The sequence below is a fragment of the Peromyscus maniculatus genome, chromosome 3 (genome assembly GCF_049852395.1).
Source record: "Peromyscus maniculatus bairdii isolate BWxNUB_F1_BW_parent chromosome 3, HU_Pman_BW_mat_3.1, whole genome shotgun sequence".
NCBI lineage: Eukaryota > Metazoa > Chordata > Mammalia > Rodentia > Cricetidae > Peromyscus > Peromyscus maniculatus.
The window spans coordinates 75,437,697-75,451,189 of record NC_134854.1 but is presented as its reverse complement, the minus strand read 5'-3'; the positions used below and the strand labels follow the sequence as shown (position 1 = coordinate 75,451,189).

At 49.6% G+C, this 13,493-nt stretch overlaps 1 long non-coding RNA gene across 1 annotated transcript; it reads right to left on the bottom strand.

Moving 5' to 3' along the window:
- Window positions 1-11,629: 11,629 nt before the first annotated feature.
- On the bottom strand, window positions 11,630-12,975 carry LOC143272354 (uncharacterized). Its single transcript, XR_013049855.1, has 3 exons — window positions 12,634-12,975; window positions 12,386-12,518; window positions 11,630-12,058 (listed from the first exon to the last, which is right to left on the bottom strand). It is a non-coding gene; the product is annotated as an uncharacterized LOC143272354 (long non-coding RNA).
- Between the last annotated feature and the right edge of the window lie 518 nt (window positions 12,976-13,493).

Below are 13,493 nucleotides of genomic sequence, written 5' to 3'. Positions count from 1 at the left end.
TCTGAAGGATACAGAAAATACAGCTCCAGATTTCAGAGTGACTTTAGTGCAGGCTTCCAAGTTTTCTTCCCCTTCCTACAGTTTCTTCTTTTTACAAAAAGAAAATAAAGTTTTAATTGTATTTGGAGTGAGAGAGAGGTAGTCGGGGAGAGGAAGAGAGAGAGAGAGAGAGAGTACATGAGAGTATGGGCATGTGCATGCCATGGTTCACATGTGGGATCTGGACATCAAACTCAGGTCACCAGGCTTGTGTGGGAAGTATATTTACCTACTACGCCATCTTGCCAGGTCTACAAATACTTATTGACAGCTGTCCATCCTCTGGTGAAGTAGAACAGGACGTGTCTTGCCTCTGCTCATGCCTATTAGCCTAAACCATCCATGCTGCCACTATGATGGTTATAAATGGTTAAATATCAGCACATTCATGAGATTTGACCTAAATATTAACCTCCAATTCCTCAAAGACATCTCATTCTTCACTCTCAGCCCAAAGAGTACTTCTTTATTTCTATTTCTCTTTTCTACCTCTGTCTCAATTGGATGTCTCTGTATCATACCTTTCCTCTGCAGAATGTGTCGTAATTTGTAATTATGCATATGTTTATTATTTAACATCTGAGATCCTGCATATAAGTGCGATGAGAACTACAGATCCCTGTGGCCCAGACTCTGCCGCCACGGGCCTAGCACATCATCGACACCCCATAAACGTCAGTGGAATTAATGCGTATACAACATGACTCTCTTCAGACGCAGACAGTGTTTGCCTTCTGTTGCCAGCGTCCTGTATACACTGTGGTCCTTATCATTGCGTCTGGATCAGAGGATAAGCTTTTAGAGCTCTGAATGGCGGCTAGTCCTGACCGCCCATTAGAAACACCTGGGGGAGACTGTTGGGCAGCAGGAACATCTGCCCTCAAATCCATCAAATCCGTCTACAAGGAACGGAATCCAAGCATGTGGAGAAATTGCAGCTAGGTCCCTGCCTAGTGCGACGTGACACCACGATGCTTTCCTGCTGTCGCCCGGTGGTAGAGCTTTCAACCCAGCATCGTGGTCCTGGTTGCGTTTGCCTCCTTCCGACGTATCAGCTACTGCCCCCAGCCACCAGTCAGAAGAATCAAACAAACTTAATGCTGTAACCTTTCCGCGGACTGTCCCAAGGGGTAGCATCAGCTTCTTGATAATCTAGAAGAGTAAGTCTACTCCCAAATAAAGATGGAATCTAAAGAGCTATTGCTGGAGGGCAGGATTTCAACAGTACTGCCCCTTCCCCTCCTATTGGCTGACAGTTTAAGGAGCACCCACCCATCCACCTATCCACCGATCCCTTTAATTGTCCATGTAAGCACTGAGCATCCACTGTGCACTTTTTCCACGCGTCATGTTTTACCCCCTAGGCAACACAACAGATAGAAAACAGGTCTAGTTATCGCCTAGCCAGGAACCAAAAAAGGGCGAGCTGCTGTTCTGAGAACATAAAACGTGTCATCAGAACACACTGGGGAAAACAATTAATTACCGAGGAGGGTATAATGGAAAGCTTCATGGAGGTGCTGTTAATGGGACCCTAAGAAATAGAGGTCCCGTTAGGAGGCAGAGGGACAGGTGACTGATACATGAACAACAGCGCGCGCCTTCACAGTAAACCTAACAGTTCCAGGTGTGATAAAAATAACTCAGGCCGCAGCATATGGCTTTTTGTTGCCTGTTTGTTTTGTGGTGCTGAGGGCCAAGCCAGGGTCGTTTTCATGTATGTTAGACATGTGCTCTACCACAGAGCCACACACCCAGCCACATGTGGGTACTTTTAACCCTGTTTTTTTTTTTTTTTTACTCTTAGTAAGGCCTCAACCCATAAAAGGCCGTATGCTCATTTCCTAAATACAGAGCACGTTCTATATTTGTTCCCCACGTTCATGCACAACTAATTTCATTTTCATAAACTTTATTGATTCCACCAGGCTCTTCACAGCCACCAATTGATATGCCTTCCCATCACACCCCAGGTTTGTTATTTCACTCTGTACACACTGTCGTAATTGAATTGCTTACCTTAACGGGACAATAAGGTTCTGTAGACTTCGCCATCAATGGCGCTGACTTAGCACACGGTCTCACTTTACTGCGCTGTTCTTATTAATCCTTCCACCGCCGACGAAGCTGTTTCTCTTGGGACCCGCCTGAGAGGCAGAGAGCCTTATTACCGCCCCACTCTGCTTTACTAAACACGGGTAGAATTTTGAATCGGTGTCACTTTCCAATAAATACAAATCGGGAATTATTTGAATTATTTATTGGTACATAATGAACTGAGCCCAAACATAGTGGCTTAAGATTACAGCCATTTTTCCCGTCTCGCAATTCCATGGGATGGCGGGGCTCCGCGGAGAGGTTCCTCTACTCTGGGTGGCCTTGGTGAGGGCTGTAGCACCTGGAGGCTCCCCTGGGCTGGAGTCTCGAGGAGAATCATAAGCATGGCCAGCAGTTGGTGCGGGCTGTCTTACCTTAGCTCTCCAGCAGTAGTCTGTCGCAGCACGGTGTCTGGATTCTAAGACTAAGGGTTCCCAGCCCATGGAACTAGAAACTGTAGATTCTTAAGGCTCAGCCTCAGAAATCACACAGTGTCACCTCTACTGTGTTTTATTAGATGAAAGAAGTTAGAGGGCCAGCCCAGATTCCAAGAGAAAGGAACGGCAAAGCATTCAGCTGCCCTTCGTTCACTAGGGACATTTTATAGATCAGTCCTCTTCTGGGGACACATGTACCTCAAGGCATATCTCTGACATGGCCTAATTATTTCACAGTGTACCAGCTCCCTGAGATTCTCAGAAAAGTCGCCTCACAGACCTGCCCCTCCCCTTCATGGCTCTCATCCAGATGGAGAGGAGTTAGCTCAGAAACTGTGCCTCTGCGAGATGACGAGTGATAGATGAAAGTATTCAACTTTCATTTCTGTTTGGTCATTTGGGGGTAGGACAGTACTATATCCTTGTAAACTCCAATCTTAAAAACGAACTCTGGGCAAGGAGGGCATATTTAAATAGTTTATTTTGGAGAACAAGTTCTAAACTTAAAAGTGATAGTCTAATTATTCTGATCTGATGCTGAGATTAACTTTAAAATAGTTTACTCTGAGAACCTATTTGTGAGTTTATTTATTTTTGTGATGCTGGGGATTGAACCCAGGACCTTATACATCCTGGCAGGCTTTTTACCACTGAGGTATATATATCAAAGTCTGCGATTAGCACTTAACCATGACACTTATCCAAGACAATCTTTTCTATTTATTATTTGATAATTTCATACATGTATATAATATATTTTGATCACTTTCACCCCCACGTTACCCTTTCTCATCTTTCTCTCTCAATCACACCACACCCCTTCTTCCCCAAATATCCCTCAGTTACTTTCATGTCTTTTTGGTGTTGTTTTTGTGACTCACTGAGTTTAATTGGGGTTGCTTGAAGGATAAATACAGGCAAGTTACTAATGGCTACACCACCAAGGAAAATGAATCCCCCTCCTCCACGATCATTAGTTGTTAATGGTTCCACAGAGAGAGGTAGGGCACCACGAGCCCTTTCTGCATCCATGATGGAATGTTGAAGGACCCAATATTGCATAGGTAATTAGCTAACCCATGAGTGCTGTGGCCACGCCATGTCCAGAAGACAGCATTTCAGAGCCCTCCTCTCCATCCTCCATGTATTCCTCCAGCTCTTATATTCTTTCTCCTTCCTCTTCGTGATGTTCTCTGATCCTTAGAGACAGTGATATTGATGTCTTCTTTAGGGCTAAGCATGTAACGGTCACTTATGCACCCCCACTTTGATCCACCAACCATCACTTCGCCCCACTTTGATCCACTATGATTCTCTCCATTAACCATCACTTCCTCCAAAGAGAAGCCTCTTTGACCAAGGCTGGGGCATCTAGAGTTTCTTCTCTCTGCCAGTCTTTTATCTCAGGGTAGCTGGAGCTCATAATCTTCCTGCCTCAGTCTCCCAAGTACGGGCATGACAAGCCTGAATCACCGTGCCCAACCCCCAAAGCCACTATTTTTCTAAATATCAAATTTATGTGTTTGTTACTCACTAGTGAAAATCATTCACTTGTTACCATATGGTCATGTTGCCTTGGACCACTCCCTCTGGAACGGTTGACACCGAGATGAAAGGAATAGAGACCCTGCCTTCAGGGACCTCACAATCTGGGCAGGAGAAATGTATACGCCTTTGTATACATTTGGTAGGCAGTGATGAGAGCGACAGAGCCCGAAGACAGGGGTACAGAGCTTCTTTGAAGAAAGCCAGGGAAGGTTTTGTAGTATATGAGGACAGTGTCAGGGTAAGGACAGCAGGGGAGCTGGCCGACACCGCTGAGGCACATTGAGGACTGCACTGAATGCCATGGTGATAAGACAATCGTTTTTCCTAAGTCACTGGATGGAGTGGCAATGTTTGCATGCTGGGTTGAGTGAGAATGCCCTGCATGGGCTCAGATATTTGAACACTTGCTCACCAGGCAGCAGCACTGTCTGAGGAGATTGCAGCATCTTCGGGAGGTGGAGCTTTGCCGGGGGAAGAACATCACTGGGGCGGGCTTTGGGTGTTTATAGTCTCACCCCACTTCCGGTTCGATCTCTCTGCTTCATGCACGTGTTGGAGGATGTGAGTCCTCAACATCCTTCTCCTGCCCCCTTTGCTGCTGTGCCTCCCTGACGTGACAGATTCGTATTCTGCTGGGACAGTAGCTCAAACAAACCCTTCCTTCTAGAAGTTGCCTGGCTCAAAGTGTTTTATCACAGCCACAGAAAAGTAACCAATACAGACCTCGGTACCAGAGAGGGGGCTGTTGATGTTGTGAAGAACCTGATGCTGCTGGTTTTGGGAGGAATGTGGGAGATGTTGGAACTTTGGACTGGAAAGGTGGTTGAACGCTGTGAGCAGAGGGTAGGAGGCTGTTCTCTCTAGTAGGATCTTGGAAGACAGAAATTTGCATACTAATGAGATGGATGTGTTTGTTTATTTTTACATAAAGAAAGAAATGTTGGCCAAATGTTTAATACTGAAGACTACAGACCAGATTCAATTAAAAAAAAATACATCTACTTATCGATTTGTCGGGGGCAGGGGGCCATGTGTACCACAGCATGCATGGGAAGGCCAGAGAACAACCTGTGGGAGTTGGTTGTTCCTTCTACCACGTGGGTCCTGGGAATTGAACTCAGATCGTCATTTTTAGCAGCAAGCACCTTTACCCACTGAGCCATCTTGCCAGCCCCATCTTCAATATTTTTCAGAAATTGATATAAAGTCAGTATTTTTATTTTATTATTATCAGTACTGAGAACACTACTTCACGTAATTGCATAACACAAATGTGAGAAGTATAGTGAAGGCCATTTTAGAAATTGTTGAAAATCCTGTCCCAAACCAACCCAAAAATCCTTGAACACATTTTCAATGAAACTCAAACAGCAATTTAAAATTTTTAATTTGTTAATTGTTAATAAATAATTCAGTGTGTGAGGGCTTTGCCTGCACCTTGTATGTGAACCACATGTGTGCCTGGTACCTGGGGAGGTCAGGAGAGGGCATCAGATCCCCTGGGATTAGAGCTATCAATGGTTGTGAACTGTTATGTGGGTGCTGGAAATCTGCAAGAGAAACAAATGCTCTTAACCATTGAGCCATCTCTCTGGTCTCTTAAACATCACTCTACAAAACATTCTAACATAGTGCAAATGTAAAGAGATCTTATCTAGTTCTTACAGGCTGAGGAACGAGGGTAGAAAAATATTAAAACTCTTTCTTTTCTATTGCTAGATTATTATGTTTCTGTAGGAAGAGAAAGCTTTCTATGGTCAGCGAGGCCCCGTGATTCACAACACACGGTAGTATCAAATGTGAGCTGAGGTGTTCAAGTGCCTGGCTTTTTATGGTGTGAAGGCCTGCAGGAAGCAAAGCGATGTGTCCAGAACTCAGGCTGCGGTGAAGTCACACTCTGCGGCTCAGGCGAGCACCGTCACCACCACCCCAGACTCACTGCGTTTTTTTATTTTGAATTAGTGTCCGGTTCCTGGACATCGGGAACCTTCTACCGTCACCAAATTTTTGCTCTTCCCATATTCAGTTGTGAGACCCATGTAGGGCCATGTCTCACAGTTTGAAGGTGGAGGGCTGAGTAGGGTGGCTCTTTACAGTCTGTGAAGTGGTGGAAACGCTGTTATCCTTAGGAGCACTAGAATTCTGCAAGGGTTTGTCAGTCGGGAGCCTGGGTGCTTTTGATTCCTTTTTATTCCGTTTTGTTGTGTATGAGTTGCCGTCACAGGACAACTTTCATGAGTCAATTCTCTCTGACCGTGTGGGTTCCTGGGCTCGAACTCAGGTCATCAAGGTGGGCAGCAAGCCCCTTTATCCGCTGAGCTTCTCACTGGTCCAACCTGAATGGTTTTAATTTCCTATAAGGGAGCTTGAAATAGATGTTAGGTGAAGTATGTCCTCAGCAGCTGCCACTGACTACCAATAGTGCTTGGTTTCTTGGTTTTCTGTGTTAATTCCCTCAAGTAACTTTTCTTCTGAGTATCGGAAGGTCCCTTGAAAGGACCACTGAAGTTCAAGTGGTCTCTGTTGGCCCTTTGCATCCTGTTTTGGAATTTTAATAAAACAGTTTCTGTTTTAAGCCCATGTATTATAAAGCACAGGAGTAAAGTCAAAGATGAGACCTTATTGAAATAAGCTACTTCACAGCAGTTAAGATAATGAAAAAGACACACGAGAGCAAGCGCTGATCAGGGGCCCAGAAAAGTCAGAACACTCCTCTGCTGCTGGAAACTTAAAATGAGAAACGCTTTCAGAAAACAGCTCAGCAGATCCTCAGGTTAGGAGCAGGCTGGAGAGATGGCTCGGGGTTCAAAGTGAGTTTTGTTCTTCTGGAGGGTCCGAGTTCGGTTCCCAGCTACATGAAAGAAACTAGTCATAGGGACTTAGGGACAAAGGGACATAGATTGCATGATTTTACCTATATGAACTATTCAGAGAAAGTAAATCCTTAGAGACAGAGGGACGACTAACGGTTGCCTACTCCCCTTCTGTCTATCTGTCTGTCTTTCTGTCCCTTTCTCTCTATCTCTCTCTCAGTGTCTCTGTGTGTGTCTGTCTCTGTTGGGGGGAGTGTGCACATGTTAAGTAAAGGGTTTGGAAGAGCAAAGGGAGGTGCCTTCTAATGGGTTTGGGTTTTCGGGAGATGAAAATCTACTAAACTGTGGTAATGATTGTACAACTCTGAAAATATACCAAAACCCTTTGAACTTTGCACTGTGAGTGGGTGAGTTGGACAGTATATGATGATCTCTTGTGATAGCTGTTTTAAAAATGAAATTCCTCTGTGGAAAGGTCTAGAGCATTCCCACACAAGTTAGTGCTCCCCCATCCCCAGTTCCTGATCGCGAAGGTGAGGTGTGGTCCTTGCTTAGTTCTCTCTGTGAGAGGATGGGGCGGGGACTGCAGATGTGGCTTGTGGTGAGGCAGGCTGCCTCCACGTCTCGGACCCTGGCCCCGTGACCCCATCAGTCATGCCTTCTATCTACCCTCTCACTTTACGGTACCCGGGGATAGTTTATGCAAAAAATGAGACAGCATGAAAAAGTAACTGGTATTCTCCGGATTGTCTCACCTGGTGCTTTGGGGACGCGCATTTGTAAGTTCTAGTGAATGTGATAAGCTCATCCAAGTGAAGGAGACTGGTTTTTATTTTATTTTATTAATTATTGAAATAGGTACAGATATTTTACCTCATCCTCATGGTTTTCCTGCAGAAACAGCAGCCACACCCCCAGGCCAGCTTAAGGAGCTGGCCACTCTGCAGAGCCAGAGCTCTGGAGGCCACCAGGGAAAGAGGCAGGGCTCTGGCCTCACCACCTAGCAAGGACATTTTCCCACTGTGAGTGCCACTGGCGGGGATTCCAGGACTAAGCCAGCGCTTCGCTACAGACAGATTAGAAGAGCCCGGCTGACAGTTGAAGTCAGAGCATTTTGATTTTTACATAAAGATGGTTAAACATTGTCTTGACAGGTTTATTCTAATTTGGTAAAGGCAATAATTTTATGAGATGGTAACTGCTTCCTTCCAGTCATGATTCCTGCTGTTCCCTTTGCATTCTCTTCTAATTGGCAGATTGATGGGCTCTGAAGATTTGCTTAAAAACTGTTTGCAGAGGGAAACAGGGCAAACCAGAGGGGCAGCTCTTGCTCCAGAAAGGCCACTTCTAACAGTGTAGGGGAAAGGGACTGCATTTATCCACAATCTACAAATTATTTCTGGCATATTAATAGACCTTTTGCCTACTTAAATTTAGTTTGTATAAAGGCAATAAATGTGCTTAACTTAAAAGTCAAGTACTTTCACAAGACTTGTAAAGAAAAACAGCAATCTTTCCCCCTCAATTCCTCCCTCCTCCCCCTTAATTCCTTCTCCTTCCCCTTAGTCCTCCCTCCTCCCCCTTAATTCCTTCTCCTTCCCCTTAGTCCTCCCTCCTTCCCCCTCAGTCCTCCCTCCTTCCCCCTTAGTCCTCCCTCCTTCCCCCTCAGTCCTCCCTCCTTCCCCCTCAGTCCTCCCTCCTTCCCCCTCGGTCCTCCCTCCTTCCCCCTCGGTCCTCCCTCCTTCCCCCTCAGTCCTCCCTCCTCCCACCTCAGTCCTCCCTCCTTCCCCCTCGGTCCTCCCTCCTTCCCCCTCGGTCCTCCCTCCTTCCCCCTCGGTCCTCCCTCCTTCCCCCTCGGTCCTCCCTCCTTCCCCCTCGGTCCTCCCTCCTTCCCCCTCGGTCCTCCCTCCTTCCCCCTCGGTCCTCCCTCCTTACCCCTCGGTCCTCCCTCCTTCCCCCTCGGTCCTCCCTCCTCCCCCTCGGTCCTCCCTCCTTCCCCCTCGGTCCTCCCTCCTTCCCCTCGGTCCTCCCTCCTTCCCCCTCGGTCCTCCCTCTTTCCCCCTCAGTCCTCCCTCCTTCCCCCTCGGTCCTCCCTCCTTCCCCCTCAGTCCTCCCTCCTTACCCCTCGGTCCTCCCTCCTTCCCCCTCGGTCCTCCCTCCTCCCCCTCGGTCCTCCCTCCTTCCCCCTCGGTCCTCCCTCCTTCCCCCTCGGTCCTCCCTCCTTCCCCCTCAGTCCTCCCTCCTTCCCCCTCGGTCCTCCCTCCTTCCCCCTCGGTCCTCCCTCCTTCCCCCTCGGTCCTCCCTCCTTCCCCCTTAGTCTCTCTCCTTCTCCCTCGGTCCTCCCTCCTTCCCCCTCGGTCCTCCCTCCTTCCCCCTCGGTCCTCCCTCCTTACCCCTCGGTCCTCCCTCCTTCCCCCTCGGTCCTCCCTCCTCCCCCTCGGTCCTCCCTCCTTCCCCCTCGGTCCTCCCTCCTTCCCCTCGGTCCTCCCTCCTTCCCCCTCGGTCCTCCCTCCTTCCCCCTCAGTCCTCCCTCCTTCCCCCTCGGTCCTCCCTCCTTCCCCCTCGGTCCTCCCTCCTTCCCCCTCGGTCCTCCCTCCTTCCCCCTCGGTCCTCCCTCCTTCCCCCTCGGTCCTCCCTCCTTCCCCCTCGGTCCTCCCTCCTTCCCCCTCGGTCCTCCCTCCTTCCCCCTCGGTCCTCCCTCCTTCCCCCTCGGTCCTCCCTCCTTCCCCCTTAGTCTCCCTCCTTCCCCCTCGGTCCTCCCTCCTTCCCCCTTAGTCTCCCTCCTTCTCCCTCGGTCCTCCCTCCTTCCCCCTCGGTCCTCCCTCCTCCCCCCTCGGTCCTCCCTCCTTCCCCCTCGGTCCTCCCTCCTTCCCCCTCGGTCCTCCCTCCTTCCCCCTCGGTCCTCCCTCCTTCCCCCTTAGTCTCCCTCCTTCCCCCTCGGTCCTCCCTCCTTCCCCCTTAGTCTCCCTCCTTCCCCCTCGGTCCTCCCTCCTTCCCCCTTAGTCTCCCTCCTTCCCCCTCGGTCCTCCCTCCTTCCCCTTAGTCCTCCCTCCTTCCCCCTCGGTCCTCTCTCCTTCCCCGTCGGTCCTCCCTCCTTCCCCCTTAGTCCTCCCTCCTCCCCCTCGGTCCTCCCTCCTTCCCCCTCGGTCCTCCCTCCTTCCCCCTTAGTCTCCCTCCTTCCCCTTAGTCCTCCCTCCTTCCCCCTCGGTCCTCTCTCCTTCCCCCTCGGTCCTCCCTCCTTCCCCCTCGGTCCTCCCTCCTCCCCCTCGGTCCTCCCTCCTCCCCCTACTCCTTGCTGCTCCCCACATGCGCCTCTTCCATCACTCTTCCTCCTGTAAACTCTTTTCTAACAACACTACGCTGCTGTATTTGAGTTTTCAGTTACCGATGTGGAAGACCAGGCTTTTGCCCCACCGTCTTTGGAATTCTTTGCCCTCTCTTCTACATAAAATCCTCAAGATTATGTTTGTTGTTGTTCACTGAATTAAATGCTTGTTTTGGTGGACCATATTCTCTAGTAACTTCTGGAATACCTGAAAACTTGTTGCTTATCCACTGTAAAGTCTTCTTATATGGAATAAGATTCTACTTAGGAACTTATTTTCCCATAAGATTTCAAAAGAATTGTCTATAGAAAGCCTCGATGTCATATTAATTCATTCCCTCCCCTCCCCTCCTTTTCTCTCCTCTCGCCACCCCCTCCTCTCCCCCCTTCCCTCTCCCCTCTCCTGTGCCCTCCCCTCCCCTCTCCTGTCCCCTCCCCTCTCCTGTCCCCTCCCCTCTCCTGTCCCCTCCCCTCTCCTGTCCCCTCCCCTCTCCTGTCCCCTCCCCTCTCCTGTCCCCTCCCCTCTCCTGTCCCCTCCCCTCCTCTCTCCTCTCCTGTCCCCTCCCCTCCCCTCTCCTGTCCCCTCCCCTCTCCTCTCCTGTCCCCTCCCCTCTCCTGTCCCCTCCCCTCTCCTGTCCCCTCCCCTCCTCTCTCCTCTCCTGTCCCCTCCCCTCTCCTGTCCCCTCCCCTCCCCTCTCCCCTCCTCTCTCCTCTCCTGTCCCCTCCCCTCCTCTCTCCTCTCCTGTCCCCTCCCCTCCTCTCTCCTCTCCTGTCCCCTCCCCTCCTCTCTCCTCTCCTGTCCCCTCCCCTCTCCTGTCCCCTCCCCTCCTCTCTCCTCTCCTGTCCCCTCCCCTCTCCTGTCCCCTCCCCTCTCCTGTCCCCTCCCCTCTCCTCTCCTGTCCCCTCCTCTCTCCTGTCCCCTCCCCTCCCCTCTCCCCTTCCCTCCCCTCTCCCCTCCCCTCTCCTCTCCCCTCCCCTCCCCTCTCCTGTCCCCTCCCCTCTCCCCTCCCCTCCCCTCTCCCCTCCCCTCCCCTCTCCTGTCCCCTCCCCTCCTCTCTCCTGTCCCCTCCCCTCTCCTCTCCTGTCCCCTCCTCTCTCCTGTCCCCTCCCCTCTCCTCTCCCCTCCCCTCCTCTCTCCTGTCCCCTCCCCTCTCCTCTCCCCTCCCCTCCCCTCTCCTGTCCCCTCCTCTCTCCTGTCCCCTCCCCTCTCCTGTCCCCTCCCCTCCCCTCTCCTGTCCCCTCTCCTGTCCCCTCCCCTCCCCTCTCCTGTCCCCTCTCCTGTCTCCTCCCCTCCCCTCCCCTCCCCTCTCCTGTCCCCTCCCCTCTGTGATCTTTTTTTATCCCTACAACTTTGAAATATGATGATGCTGTTCTTTATTATTGGCCAATTTTATTCATTATTGTGAGCCATTAATCCCATTCAACATGGAAACTTTTTCAAGCAAAAGGAGGTTTTTTGCATAATTTCTTTGATAATTCTCTGGTTAATTTTGTCTGTTTTGCTTTCAGAATTCAGCCTCCTGAATTGAATCAGTAATTCCCTTTCCTCTGTTTCTTTGCCTGTTTTACTTCCTGTGAGACAATTCCTGTCTAATTAATCCGTTGCATTCAAAATACCTGGTACCTGCATTTCATTTACTTCGTCTTGTTCTCTGGATGCTTTCTTTCCAGTATTTTATAGTTCTTATTCTCTGAGTACCAACGTCTATTTCTTGAAGTTTTGCCCTGCTCCAGACACTGTTTCTGTGTCTTCTGTGAAGACTTGCATCGTGGAAACAGAAGTCCAGATGTGGCCTGAGCTACACAGAAATAGAGAAGGAAATCGCTATTGCAGCTTTCGTCTTTTGACCTTGGGAGCGGCCCCCCGTTCTGACTCTGCAGAGCCCATTTGACGTCTTCTCTCTTGGTTGTGAGCCTAGCTATCAACAGATGAGTCCTCTCTCCAGCCCTGGCTTCTTCCCTTTAATGTGTTTTTGTCCTCTTTCCTTTACTATGTATTTGTATTGGTCCGATTTTAATAAAAATGGGCATTAGTCAAAGTAGTATGCATGCAAACTTTCTATTGGTATATTATAAAACATAGATGGAGAGACAGAGAGACATCAGTCAATCAATCATCTTTTTACCTCTCAAGAGATCTTAGAAAGTTGGCAAGCATGTCCTCCGCCAAGAAAGCTGGCCATCTGAAGATCACAGTAGAGTTGATGCTGCTCTTTGAGGCTGGAGGGCCAACACTGGATGGCTCTTCTGCATCTAATTCTACAAGAAAAAAATCAGTTGAGAATGTGGCTCAGTGGGTGAGTGATTGCTTAGCATGAATGAGGCCCTGGGTTCGATCCCCAGCATTACATAAACTGGGTGTGGTAGTACACACCTAGCATTCAGCAGGTGGACACAGGAGGTTCAGAAGTTCATCTTTAACTGTGTAGTGAGTTCAGGGCCTGAGCTTCACCAGACCCCGTCTTTAAAAAGAAAAAGTCTGAGACCTTCTTTTTTCTTGGAGCTCCTGGTGTTACTGCTGCTTGAGTCCATAATGGCCCGGCATTTCCAAACTGTTCCCTACATAAGATCTGGTTCTACCACAACCACTGCCTCTGGGTAGATTGTGACACTTCAAATGTACCACTCTCTGCCCTCCAACTATCACAATGCCAACTTCCTCTGTAGGCAGCCTCCCCTGCCTCATTCTCTCAGGCTTAGAACTTGGGAGTCGTCTGTTTGCTGTTCTCGATGTCAGCACCTCGCTGTCAGAACCATCAGAATTTTGCTGATTGTTTCTTCTTATTCGTAGAACCTTCTCATCCAGGGACTTCCACGGGGTAGCTATGCCATAGGGACTGTCGTGTCGAATACCGTCATTGTTCAAGGAGTTCACAATCTGTTGTCTGGAAGCACACTAGACAGCTGGATTCTGCCACCTCAAGTTGGCACTGTGTCTAAGGATCCCCAGGAAGCAGGCAAACTTGAACTTGCATCTAAGGAAACCAGGAAAAGGAAGCAGGATGACAGAAGGAGGAGCTCTGGTAGGATATGGTCTCCATGGCAACCTTGAGAGATGCCGAGGAAAGCGGGAAGCAGGGCTTCAGAGTTGTTCCCTGTTGGACACCAGGTCAGGTTTCTATGGACCATTTAGTCAACGGCTATAGGTCACCCCAAGAAAGAAGGTGACTTTAGCTAAAGCAGCTCTCTTTAGGTGAGTCAGTTCCTCAGGGCTATCTGTCAGCAGCAGTCCCC